This window comes from Euprymna scolopes, chromosome 26 (assembly GCF_053919585.1).
Source record: "Euprymna scolopes isolate OS-2025 chromosome 26, ASM5391958v1, whole genome shotgun sequence".
NCBI lineage: Eukaryota > Metazoa > Mollusca > Cephalopoda > Sepiida > Sepiolidae > Euprymna > Euprymna scolopes.
The window spans coordinates 109,986,238-110,001,664 of record NC_136507.1 but is presented as its reverse complement, the minus strand read 5'-3'; the positions used below and the strand labels follow the sequence as shown (position 1 = coordinate 110,001,664).

General features: G+C 33.7%; 2 pseudogenes; one reads left to right on the top strand and one right to left on the bottom strand.

The window, feature by feature from the left end:
- Window positions 1–13,949: 13,949 nt before the first annotated feature.
- Window positions 13,950–14,066, bottom strand: LOC145248383 (5S ribosomal RNA; annotated as a pseudogene).
- Window positions 14,067–14,659: 593 nt separating this feature from the next.
- LOC145248420 (5S ribosomal RNA) lies at window positions 14,660–14,776 on the top strand (annotated as a pseudogene).
- The last annotated feature ends 651 nt before the right edge of the window (window positions 14,777–15,427 follow it).

Here is a 15,427-nt window from a genome sequence, read left to right as displayed (position 1 = left end):
AGCCAAAATGAGCAACTTGAAGAAAGCAATGTGGAGAAGATGGAATATTGGAAATGTGAATGGTAGGGAGAGGCTAAACAAGAAACATGAAGAACTGGACCAAAAAATAAAAGCAAAAGAAGCGAGATTGAGACGATAGATATAAATATGAACAATGCAAACAAAACAGGACATTGAAAATAATGAAAGCCAATTCTACCAAAATGTGAACGGGGGAAAAACAAAAATAGAACGACCAGACCCGATCGAAACAAAACCCTACTGGAGTAAAATATGGGAGGAACGACGAGATCGCAATAGAAATGTCGAATGGCTGAAAGACATTAAAGAAGAGTTACAAAAAATAGAAGGAACAAGGAATGAAATCAGCAAGGAAAACCTAAAGAAAATAGGAAAAATGGCATCCTGGAGAGCACCAGGGCACGACGGGATACATGCATACTGTTTCAAAAAAAATTGCTGTCACATCTGAGCTGGTACAATTTTCCCTGTTTGGGGTGAAAATGTAAAAAAAAAGAAAAAAAATCGATTATACATTTATCCTTACAACCAATTACCTCTGTGTTCACTTAATTTATGTTATTATTATTATTTTTCTCTAATTTATTTATTTAATTGTTTATTCTCAATTCCGGACCTGATATTTTACGTTCTTACCGTACTGTTTTAATTCTGTGTTCATTTTATATCCAATGTTTATATTGGCGAATTTCAATTATATCGCCATCCTTATTTGTGTAATTTCAAAAAGCGGTTGTGGTTTAAATTTATTACAGAAAGAAAGAAGGTTCGCGTTACTCTTAAAATAAAAGGAAAAAAACATTTTAATCCAAAATTTCAAATGCAAACTAAGCTAGCGTTGAATAATCAATCCAATCTTTGTTGTCTTGATTTTGTTAAAACAATATATATATATATATATATATATATATATATATATATATATTTCATTGACTCAAAATCGGAAACATTTCATGAATCGTGAATATTTAAAACAATGTCGATATGTGAAATTTTTATGTGTGGAAAGACACTGCAAAAAAGCAAATCCATTCTATAAAATCACTAAAAATCACTAATAAGATCACTAAAGATAGTTAGCGCATGTATTATATCACCAATCCAATCATTTTAACCCTCGGTATACATACATACGCACACACACATTACACGCATGCACACACGCACGCGCACACACACATATATATATATATATATATATATATATATATATGTATAAACATATACGTACGCATTAATAGAAATTAAAATAAATATTAAATTAATAATATGAACATATTTGACACAATAAATAATTGCAATTTTAGGCTAAAAATAAATGCCCACCTCCTAATAATTGCAACGTGTTACATCGAACACCGCCAACACGATGACCACAACGATGACTACCCCCACCATCATCAGCATCACTACTACTATTACAATAATAATAATAATAATAATAATAATAATAATAATAATAATAATAATAGATTTATTCATATTAACACACTGTATCAAAAATTAAGTAAAATATTTCTACATATACCAATTACTTTTAATAATAACATACATCAAGTGTCCCCTTTTTAAAACACATGTCATACCTTAACAACAAACAACTTCTATACTCTTTCTTAGATAAGAGAAAAATCCAGGTTGTCGTACATCTAAACAACATGATATAAATGCGGGAGTGCCTCAGGGGTCTATCCTTGGACCTCTATTGTTCCTAATATTCATTAATGACGTCCCCGACAAAATTGCCTCTGAGATGGGTATATATGCTGATGACACCACACTCTATAACAGGCCTGACAAGAAAACAAATGAACGCATATCTAAAGAAATAGCAAAAACACTAGAGGATGACCTCCAATCTGTAGTGGAATGGGGACATAAATGGATGGTCACATTCAATGCTGCCAATACTAAACTGGTTTCCTTCAATAATTACAAGAAACCTTCTCTGCCACCTATAGCAATGGCCAGTGACTCTTTATCTGAGAGTATATCTTTCAAACGGCTTAGCCTAACGTTCACAGGAAACATGAGTTGGAACAATTACATTGAAAGCATTGCCATGACCGCTGCGAAGAAGGTAGGCTCTCTCTACCGTGCTAGAAAACTACTAACACCCGAAAGTGTCCTGTACCTCTATAAGGCCACCATTCGCCCATGTATACTGTATTGCTGTCACATTTGGGCTGGTGCATCTGCTACTAGTCTCTTGCTCCTAGATAAGGTTCAAAAGAGAGTCGCCAATCTGATAGGCCCTGAACTGGCATCTAAGCTTCAGCCTCTGTCCCATCAACGAAATATTGCACCCCTCTGCCTGTTCTACAAGTATTTTAATGGTGAATGCTCTGGCGAACTGCAGACACTTGTGCCCCCACGACGTAGACACTCCTAATAAACCCGACAGGCAGCTAAATTCCACCCCCACACAGTAGAGATCCCTAGATGTAAAATATTTTTCTACTCCAGTAGTTTCTTCCCCAGAGCTGCTAGACTATGGAATTCCATTCCAGGTCCCTGCTTCCCCAACTGAACTGACATGCAGAAGTTCAAGTGTAACATTAACCGACATCTTGCTGCCCAAATCCCAACATAGTACCCCAGTAGTTGTTGCCCTTGATAGTAGCCCCCCACACACCAAAGTGACAATGTGCCTTGTTTGGAGTGAAAATGTAATTAAAAAAAAAAAAGAAAAAAAAGAGGACTGGTCTGCATAGAAGGCTGTATGAATGACAGAAAAAAAACTAGAAAAATACACAATGCAAAACACTGAAAGGATAATTATGGTAGCGAGAGACACTGAAAACTTAAAAAAAAAACAGAAAGCAAAGAGACAAATGAGAAAACGAGAAAAGACAAATGGGAAGAGAAACAACTACACGGAAGATTCATAAGAATGACAAAAGATTACAATAACGAAAACAGTTGGACATGGATGTGAAAAGGACATGTAAACCGAGAAACTGAATCCCTTATAACTGCAGCACAAGATAACTCGATAAGAATCAACCATATCAAAGAAAAGATCGATAAAACACAAGAAAATAGCAAATGCAGACTCTGCGGATAAAGAGACGAAACGATAAACCATATAGTAATATTAATACGAAACGATAAATCATATATAAGTGAATGCAGCAAACTTGCCCAAAAGGAATACAAAAACAGGCACGACCAAATGGGGATGCCAGTACACTGGGGATTAAGCAAACAATTGCATTTTTAACGTACAGACAAATGGTACAAGCATAAGCCCGCAGCAGTACTCGAAAATGAGAACCACAAAATCCTATGAGGCATGGACATAGAGACGGACAAAGCCATCCAAGCAAGAAGACCAGATGTCAAGAAAAAAAAATCCTGTCAAATCGTAGATTTTGCTGTTCCAGCTGGCAACAGGGTGAGTATGAAAGAAAAGGAGAAACGGAGCAAATATACCGAGCTAGCCAGAAAGTTAAAAAGGATTTGGATGATGAAGAAAATAAAAATGATACCTATAATAGTAGGATCACTAGAAACAATCCCGAAAAACTTTGTAAGAAAGGATGGGAGAAATCGGAACCAGAGGAATGGCTGCAAAGATACAATCATTAGTGATAAGGAAAACGGCTGAAATATTAAGGAAAACCCTTGAATGCGAAGAATAATACAGATAAAACACATGCGTGATCCAGAAAATCTGCTGCAGAGACAAAACATGAAGAAGCTTTACAGGGAATGAAGAACGATGAAGCTGGATATCAACAAGTTCTACATCCCCATCACGAATCCTCTCTCATTGCTTCATCACCGTCCCCCCACCCCTAAAAAAGTGTGAAACCAAAGAGCCGAGAAGGGTCAAGGAGAAGGGAAAGGCCGAGAAAAGAGCGCTGACCTCACAAGACAAGCGTGAAAAGACCTTGGGGAGGCATAGTGCCACTCAAATTCCAGTACAGACCAATGGCCGCTGCCAGCGAGAAATCAACGGTGAGAGGTTGTTGCGATAAAACAAATTTATTTGCAAATGCTATCGAAGGAGGTGGAGAGTGCTGGACGTCTGGGGAGACTTGTTCTCACTCAGCTTCCAGGACACACCATAGGTTTTCAATCAGACCTATGATGACCTGTATGAAAGTTCCATGTGAGCCAATAATAATAATAATAATAATAATAATAATAATATATATATATAATTATTATTATTATTATTATTTTTTTTTTATTATTATTATAACTATTATTATTATTGGCTCACATGGAACTTTCATACAGGTCATTGAAAACCTGTGGTGTTTCCTGGAAGCTATATATATATATATATATATATATATATATATATATATATATATATATATATATATATATATATATATATATATATAACCGTCGGAGAAATAATTTCATCTATCACTGAGCGACCTGAAATTCCTTAACTCTCTTTTCTTCCAGCATTACATGAGGTTTCTGTTGCTATCAAACAAATTTCTTCAGGCAAAAAGTCTGGAAAAGACGCCTTACTTCCTGAGGTTTTTAAGTTCGGTGGTCAGAAACTAGTGAAGAAGCTACATTGTCTCTTTGTGAGGATCTGGCGAACTGGAAATGTCCGTCAGGATTTCAAGAATGCATTAATTCAACACCTGTATAAAAACAAAGGCAATAGAATAAATCTGTGACAACCATCGTGGTATCTCACTTTTATCAATTGCAAGGAAGATCTTGGCAAGGCTCATTCTCTACAGAATAATCAAACACCTTATTGACGATATCTACCCCGAATCTCAGTGTTGATATAATTTTTTACCTCCGCCAGGTTGCTGAGAAAGTTCGCAAGAACGAGGCGCTGTGTATGGTTTTCATTGACCTTACTAAGGCCTATGACACAGTCAACCGTGCAGCTCATTGCAAGGTTTTGAAAAGGCTGGGGATACCTGACAACTGAATGCTGAATGTAATCATTTCTTTTCATGATGGAATGAAGGCATCAAATGGAGTCTTCAACACCTTTCAATGTGACAAATTCTACCAAACAGGGTTGCATAATGGCATATGTGCTGTTCTTTTCAGTTGCGCTGTTCTTTACAGTTATGCTGAAATATGCTTTTCTTGATATATTACAGGCGAAGAATTCAAATTCAGAACAAGTGGCAATCTCTTCAACCAGCAGCGTTTACAAACTAAGACCCTCATTCGAAAAACTGTCATTAGGGACCTTTTGTTTACAGATGACGCTGCACTTTGTACAACCTCTCATGGGGGAAGCGTGACTGCTTGTAAACAGGTTTTCCGCTGCTTGCAAGGTCTGACAATCAGCATCAAGAAAACAGAAGTGATTCACCAACCTCACCCCACACCAAAACAAGTTCAGGGCGTAAAGCAACTAGTGCTTTTGCGAAACTGCGCCGTCGGTCGTGGAATTATGGGGGGGGGTCAGCTTAAGAACTAAAGTACTTGTGTATAAAGCAGTTGTGCTAACATCGCTGCTTTATGGATCGAAATTATAGGCAGTCTATCCCAATCACACCCAGAAGCTTGCTGTCGTCCACGGAAACTGCCTTAGAACAATTTGCCTTGAGCAATCGGATGTCTAATGCGGACCTGTTCACGTGCTGCGGTATTAACGGAATTGAAAGCTTTTTGATGCAATCTCAGCTACGTTGCGTATGGAAGACAACCGGATACAACAGCAAGTGATGTACGGCGAGCTCAACAGTGATCAGCGGAATGTGGGTAGATCTCTGCTTCACTTTAAGTTGAGAAAGCATTTAATATGTGTAAATATTCTTTTTCGGGATTTTGAGCGAATTGCTTCTCAACAAAATGAATGTCAGGGTTCTCTGAAACTGAAATTGACCAATTGCACGTAAGACGCGAAAGAAACATATCACTTTCGTATTTAGTACAAACTCTGTGTCGTTTTTTAGAGATTTTTACCTATACCAATCCTTGCACAAATATCAATCATTTGAAATCGTCAGCACTCAATTCGGCTACTTTAAAATCGTAACAATGTTGGTGGACTATTGAAAAAAAAATGTCAAAAAGTCCTCGTCATTATTTTTGGTTAAATTTAGGCATTTCTAACTTGTGTAAAATAATGACGTTTTGGGGCTAAACAGTTTAGTTAAGAGTTTTACGGTTTCAGATAAAGTCGCTTGTTTTTGTGGTAAAATATAATCCACGAATTTGTTGTGTTCTGTGGATCCCAGTTTTCGAAGCAATAAGCAGACATTTTAGAGTCCGCCCAATCGGTATAATCATGCCTTCGAAAATACAATAATAATAATAATAATAATAATAATAATAATAATAATAATAATAATATAAAAAGTAAAAAAATAAAACACGGAACTTACATACACCAATTCAACTAAAATAGGAAATCGAAAAATACAAATGTCTTATCAAGCAAAAAGTGCTATTTAATATTTGCATTTTAGGAAGTGGTGTTTCTTGTATTCTAGTAATCCTAAATCCAAGGGATGCACACACACACACACACACACACACACACACACACACACATCACACACACACACACACACACACATCACACACACACACACACACACACACACACACACACACACACACACATACATATATATATATAAATATATACATATGAATATAAACATATATAACACGCGCCCATAGATTAATAAGTTACACCCTTATATATATATATATATATATATATATATATATATATATATATATATATATATACTTCATTTACTCACATGAAATTAATATACAAAAGTATAAATTTATGCGTAAACTTAAAGTATTTACTTCAAAAGTGCTCAATACGTAGGTAGAGCTAGTTAATAATTTATAAAATATATATGGCGATTAAGCTACACTGAATATTCGGCATTTCATCCACTCTAGGATTCTTCAGCCTGAGGAATTCTAGAGTGGGTGAAACGCGGAATATTCAGTGTAGCTTAATCGCCATATATATTTTATAAATTACTATATCTATCTATCTATCTATCTATATATATATATATATATATATATATATATATATATATATATATATTAAAGTTCAATTCACAATTTTTTAAAACACACGTTATTTTCTCATGAGAGTATATGTTACAGATCTGTTTCGTTGACAATCTTTAACAAACATTAAAAATATGTTATCACTGCATGTTTTAATGTTCCAAACTCTTCAGACAATACTATGGAGAAAATATACCATATTCAACCACACTCTTTTCATGTCAAAAACAGTCAAAATTATATCTTTCATTTCGACGGTGCAATTCTCGTTGTTGGCCAGTCTCCATATTTTTATTTATTTTTCATCTTTCCGCCGTACTTTAGTATTTATAATTTTTCCTTTCATTCATTCTATTTAATGTAATTTACCCCCTTAAATTAATTTTCTCTGTTTATTAATTATTATATATTATTTTCAATTTAAATTATTCTGTTTTTGTAGAAACTACAATATTATTAGAATGTGTTATCTACTTGTTTGTCCGTCTGTACTGAAACCACCGTACACAGACACACACACACACACACACACACACATATATATATATATATATATATATATATATATATATATATATATATATATATATATATATATATTTTAATTACATTTTCACCCCAAACAAGGCAAATTGCCACTTTGGTGTAGGGGGCTACTATCAGGGGCAACAACTACTGGGGTACTATGTAGGGATTTGGGCAGCTAGGTGTCGGTTCACGTTACACTTGAACTTCTGCACGTCAGTACTGTTGGGGAAGCAGGGACCTGGAATGGAATTCCAGAGTCTTGCGGTTCTGGGGAACAAACTATTGGAGTAAAAAGATCTTTTACATCTAGGGATCTCTACAGTGTGGAGGTGGGATTTAGTAGCCTGTCGGGTTTGTCGAGAGTGCTCGCGTCGTGGGGGCACAAGTGATTGCAGTTCGTCAGAGCATTCACCACTAAAATACTTGTAGAAAAGGCAGAGGGATGCAACATTTCGTCGATGGGACAGAGGCTGAAGCTTAGATGCCAGTTCAGGGCCTATCAGGTTTGCGACTCTCTTTTGAACCTTGTCAAGGAGCGAGAGACTAGTAGCAGATGCACCAGCCAAGATGTGGCAGCAATACTCCATACATGGGCGAATGGTGGCCTTATAGAGGTACAGGATACTTTCGGGTGTTAGTAGTTTTCTAGCACGGTAGAGAGAGCCTACCTTTCTTGCAGCGGCCCTGGCAATGCCTTCAATATAATTGTTCCAACTCATGTTTCCTGTGAACGTTAGGCCAAGGAGTTTGAAAGATGGACTCTCAGATAAAGAGTCGTTGGCCATTGCTATGGGTGGTAGAGAGGGTTTCTTGTAATTATTGAATGAAACTAGTTTAGTCTTGGCAGCATTGAACGCGACCAACCACTTTTGTCCCCATTCCACTACAGATTGGAGGTCTTCCTCTAGTGTTTCTGCCATTTCTTTAGAAATGTGTTCATTCGTCTTCCTGTCGTGTCTGCCATAGAGTGTAGTGTCATCAGCATATATACCCATCTCAGAGGCAATGTTGTCGGGGAGGTCATTTATGAATATCAGGAACAATAGAGGTCCAAGGATAGAACCCTGGGGCACTCCTGCATTTATATCATATTGTTTAGATGTGCGACCGTCGAGGACTACCTGGATTTTTCTCTTATCTAAGAAGGATTTAATTATGTTAAGTATTCTACCAGTGATACCGTATGATCTGATTTTACTGAGGAGACCCTCATGCCATATGTGTGTGAAGGTATGTATGTATGTATGTATGTATGTGTGTGAAGGTATGTATGTATGTATGTATGTATGTGTGTGTGTGTGTGTGCGTGACTTTTGACAGTACTTGGGGTTGTTTATTTAAGAATGTTCTAATTTGAGGACTTGATCCAATTACTTAACTGCCATCCCTATTCGTAGAACGATACACAACCAGAATCGACTCGACAACCCATAAGTGAACACTTACACCCATAAAGGATCCGAATTGATTGTCACCACTGAATGCAAGACAATTGAAACACCCACGCTAATTTAACATTTTTTTTGCGGTTCTATGTTTTTTTTTTTTAAGCCGTCTTCATTTTATAAAGAAGAGAATGGAAGCGAAGAATAGTCATAAAGAAATGTAGATAACGATTTTTGTTTTACACCGGTGATAGTATTTTTCATTTTCGTGTCTATTTTAAAGACAATAACCTGATATCTTGAATAATTAATAGGAATGAAACTTCGATCGCAATTCGAAGCCATTTATTAAATCAATGAAAGAAGCGTGCATTGGAAGAATCGATATTTTTTAGGCCTCTATTTTGGATTTCTTGATCAAAGATAGAAGGAGAGATAGAGATAGAGAGAGAGAGAAAGAGAGAGAGAGAGAGAAAAAGAAGAAGAAGAAGAAGAAGAAGAAGAAGAAGAAGAAGAAGAAGAGGAGACAGGTGAAGAGATGGGAGGAGAGGTAGAAAATAGTTTTCGTGAAACGAACTTACTTATAAGATTTGGTACTATCTCGTTCGAAAATCGATTTTATTTTTTATTTTATTTTAACTTATGAATCTTATCTTGATATATTTTTGGTTGACTTGATTTTTCCTCACCAAATCTGAAAATTTTTTAAAAATATATTCTGTATTATTAAGATTAGTTAATCTTATATAAAATCTGTATTTTTGCAGGAGAACAAAATGAAACCTAGTTTACATGTAAGGAATATTATTAATAACTTTAAAATAAATAAATAAAATAAGAGTGAAGATGAAATAAGAAAAATATAAGTAAAACAAGGCCATTAACGTCTTCATTTAAAGTAAGAATGACGCGTTTAATAGTTATTAACCCCCCTCTCTCTCTGTCTGTCTGTCTGTCTGTCTGTCTGTCTCTCTCTCTCTCTTTGAAAACTAATCATGTTAATAAACTTGCAGACTGTTCACAGGCCGAATGACATAATTGGAAGGAAGATTTGAAAGCATGACATGTAACACCGCCCCTTTTTTTATTTTTGATTTCTGGTTTGTCTTCCTTATCTACCTGTTGCCCGAATTTAATTTTTTACAATTATTTCTAAACTCCGATAGAGTACAACCACTGAAACACAACTGAAATTACGTAAGCTAAATTTAATTTATATATATATATATATATATATATATATATATAGTAATTTATAAAATATATATGGCGATTAAGCTACACTGAATATTCTGCGTTTCATCCACTATAGGATTCGTCAGGCTTATGCGCGAATTCTGTGGTTGCTTCTTGTTTTTATATATGTTGAGGATTTCTAGTTAGCCAATCAGCTTTCTAGTATCCACCGCGCCCCTTCCTATCAGCCAATGGGAATGCCTTTTATATTACTATATTTACTAACTAGCTCTACCTACGTATTGAGCACTTTTGAAGTAAATACTTAAAGTTTACGCATAAATCTATACTTTCGTATATTAGGTTTATGTGAGTAAATGAAGTAGTTATATATATACATATATATATATGTATATATATATATGCACGCAAATGTATACACACACCCATACTTACACACATATTGTATTTTTCTCTTATTTTGTTTCTATATTATTATTATTTTTTCATTTTCTCTTCACTTATTTGATATTTCTTTTTCTTTTTCCATTTTCTTCTCCTTCCCCTCTTTTCGTTCTTGTTTTATCTTTATTTTATATTAATTTATTTAGTTTTGTTATATATTATTCAGTTTTCTCTCTTTTTAGAATTAAGTATATTTAATAATACTCTGTATTGTTGTTGTTGTTGTTGTTGTTCTTAGTCTTGGCTTGTGTGTTGCCTTGACTTGGTTTTATGTTTCATTTATATACTTATAATGTATTTATTCCTATTTATTTATCTACATTCACTTACTACTAATTATTTGCTTTATATCATTATGATTCTAATTTTGATTTTGATATTTAGTTTTATTTATTTATTATTATTTTAAAACGTTATATGTATAGTATATATGTAGGGATATACAGGGTTGAGTCATGAATGAGTTTTAGAAGAGGATGGGATGGTGTAGCATTATTAAAAGCGTGTAGTGGGGGTAGTGTCATGAATGTTTCAGCTATAGGGTAGGCTAAAAGGGTGGGTAATTGTGTATATACATGCATAAATATACATACACATATAAATACACATGTAAATTTGTTTATATTAATAAAAATATATCTTTAATAATCTCTTAATAATCTCGTTAAATTCATTAATTAGCATTCTTGAATAATTTTTACCTGATATATATATATATATATATATATATATATATATATATATATATATATATATATATATATATATATGGTGAGTTCGAATGAAAAACGATTTAAAATCAGTATAAAATTCAATCTTTTCGCTTATCAATAAAAATTACCAGAGTCGCTGCTCTCATCAATGCAAAGTGTCAGAATGGGTGTAATACCACCGGCATGTTCTATGACTGTAAGATCAACGACTAGTTAAAATTAAGAATCTAAACGACTATTGTGAAACGCATTGTATTGTACAGTTCCGATGGCTTCCAGACAACGAAAAAGGCTAGTTGAAAATTTGCCCTTATAAAAGCCAAAATTCTCCGTTGGAACTCGAGAATTACACCTTTCGAACACATCTGTTATTATGATATCGTAAGTTGTTAGCATCGTTTCGATCGATAGCAAGATGACCTGGACATATGTGAAGATAATGACGACATCATCGCAAACTCGCTTTTAAATTGAAAATCGACGGGAAGCGCCCGAGAGAAAGACCGGTGATATGCACTGACCTCTGGAAAAAATAGTATTTAGACTGACCAAGATTAATATCGTGCTATATATATATATATATATATATATATATATATATATATATATATATATATATATATGTATATATATAGCATGATAATAATCTTATATAAAATCTGTATTTTTGCAGGAGAACAATATATATATATATATATATATATATATATATATATATATATATGCGTTTTATTTTTTATTACCGTTTTATCCGTTTAGTTACACATGTTTCGGTTGCTGGACCATATCTACGATTCAGCAGCCTCGTCAGACCTTACAGAAATGGCTATTATTATTTGGAAGAACGATTTTAGAGGAAATACGAGAAAAAAAAAAGGAGGAAGGATATAATAAAGGGAGGGGGCGGAGATCGACGATAGTTAAGGTTTGAAGTTTAAATACATTAGATTATAGTGTATTTGGGGGAGGTTAGCAAATTCAGCTAGGCGTGGGTGGAGATATAGTGATATACGGAGGGGTAAAGAGAGGAGTGGAAGGAATTTCAATTTTTAGTTTTAAGATTTGTTGTTTTTAGTTGTTTAGCTAGACACTGGAGTATATGAAATAGATGAAAGAGAGAGAGAGAGAGAGGAGAGAAGGGAGAGAGAAAGAGAAAGGATTTGTGTACGTGTCATATGCGTTTGGCAAGTAAAGGGTTCATTTTCGAATGTTCGTAGCAGCCACGATAATATATATATATATATATATATACATATACACATATATATATATATATATATATATATATATATATATATATATATATATATATATATATATGTGTATGTATATATATAACATTTAAGAGATTCACTTTAAAGTTTAAGAATTTGACAATTATTAGTCAAGATATAACGCTATTTTCTGTCCTTTCCAAATAGTTTCAAATACATCCTGACTACTCTGTTTTATCTTCCATGTTTTGGGACGAGGACAAACAGTATTGGTGATATTTTAGATAGAAAAGCAAACAACTTGCAATTAATCGTAATATAATTTGAAGCACATCAATAAGTAAAAATGGAGTTAGCTTCGAATTCAAACGCAAGTTTACACCAACTTCGAGAGATGACATCTGTAAAAATAAAAACCCTAAATTTGAAACGTGGGCGTCAGAAATTCCACGTTCAAATTCAGTTCTGATTTGTTTTTTTAATTGAGAAGTAAAGAGCTATGTAAAACGTGGCACCTTAAGTTGGGAGTTGTGCAGCAAGGTGGTTGTTCAAATTACATTTCAATCTCTGCCTGTTGGTACAGTCACAAAAACTAGAAATGAAGAAATTATAATGTCCAGCAATTCGAGGAAAGGAAGCATTTAGAGTCGAACGTTTTCCGTCAGCCGAAGACAGTCAACGGATAGGTTATTGCTGCTAGTCGGGTTTGTTGACAATTTTTACAAGTGCAACAAGTTTATCGGAGTACATTACCTAAAAGTTCCTGTTAAACAAACACAGCGATGCAACAGTGTGACGATAGCACATGGATTGGAGCTCAGTAGACAGAACGAAACCTATTAGGTGAGACACGTTTTTTTAAGCAGAGACAAGTGGTGATGCACAGCCAATGTATACTACTATTTTAGTTGATTTATTTTTTAATTTTCGTGATTTTCTTACTTTCGATTTGATATCTTGATGACGTAAGATTTCCTATTAGAGATCACTATAGAAACATGTAGTCACATATATAGCTAATTATGATTGCATAAGAAGGTTCAGTAGATTTAAAAATCTATCTATCTATCTATCTATCTATCTATAGTGTATATTGATGACTGTATATATATATATATATATATATATATATATATATATAAAGATGATTGATAACTTATAATAAAGATTAAAAATTAAAAATCTGTTTCATAAGGAAGAACAAAACAAAATCAATAAATTGTACGATCGTTTCGGAAACGATGTTTTTATTGTGATAGACAGTAAGTCTTGGACAATCATTTTATTATATAATTTTTTGAAACTAAGTCTCCTCATCAGCAAAAATATTGGATGTTTTTTTTTGTTTAAAGACACCAAAAATAAACCTAGCATTTTTTAAGTGAGGCAGATGTATCTTTTAATGGTTCGTCTTCTAAAAGTCGTACGCATAATCGATGATATATATATATATATATATATATATACAGCGCCTAGAATTCCTACATGGCCACCAATCTGGTACTAACTAGGCTCAACGTTGCTTAACTTCGGTGATCTGACAAGAACCAGTGTGTCAACGCGATTGTGCCGTATATATATATATATATATATATATATATATATATATATATATATATATATATATATATATATATATGAACATCGTATTCGGGTAAAAGGATTTCCACAGCCATGCTTCCTCACTTCCTCCATCTTTTGGTGTTATGCATAACACGCTTCCTCACTTCCTCCATCTTTTGGTGTTATACATAACATCAAAAGATGGAGGAAGTGAGGAAGCATAAAAATCTAATGGATAAACATCTGAAGAAGTTGGTGGGGACAAGATATTTTTATGGGAACATAAATCGTAAAATTGCCAACTCATCAATGAAACAGCTGTAATGGAAAAAATCCAGGAAATAAACGAAGGTTATAAAAATAAAAACGTAAGTCTTTGAATTTTCAACAAATTTTTGCACTATATATATATATATATATATATATATGTATGTATGTTAGTATAACTACTTAATTTACTCACATAAAATTAATATACGAAACTATAAATTTATGCGTAAACTTTAAGTATTTACTTCAAAAGTGCTCAGACGTAGGTAGAGCTAGTTAGTAATTTATAAAATATATATGGCGATTGAGCTACACTGAATATTCCGCGTTTCTATATATATACGGCGCAATCCCGTTGGCACACTGGTTCTTGTCAGATCACCGAAGTTAAGCAACGTTGAGCCTGGCTAGTACCAGATGGCTGACCATTTGGGAATTCTAGGCGCTGTATGTGCTTTCAGCTCATCTCGGCATTTGTTTGCAGCCGTCCTGTACATACACTTCACTTGCCAGTGGTATTTAACAATGTCAACTCATGAGAGGTATGGTTGGGGATTTTGCACCTCCTGCCATAAAATTTCACGCGGAGACACCCCTACGTTGGTATTCATAATCTGTCAAAGACTGAAGGAGCCTTTATGTATGTATATATATATATATATATATATATATATATATATATATATATATTAAGTAATGTGATCTATAATTTAAAAGTTTTAAAAAACATTTAACTATCGAGCTTATTATATATCTAAATTACAACGAGCATTTCCTGTATTTTAATTAAACTAGTAATTTCACTATTACATTAAAATACACTTAGCTCTTTAGACTATTATTCTAATCTCCTTTAAATTATATATATATATATATATATATATATATATATATATATATATATATATATATATATATATATATATATATAGCCAGTAGAGTTTAGTTTCCTAGAGGTTCATCCAATGAAACAACATGTGTCTACCAAAGAGTGCTCAATGAGTGAACAGAGCAGATTTATTAAATTTATTTATACAAACATTGATGGCTACATATGTGCATGCATGTTTCTGTAATCACCCGCGTTGAGGGATTACGTCTTCAG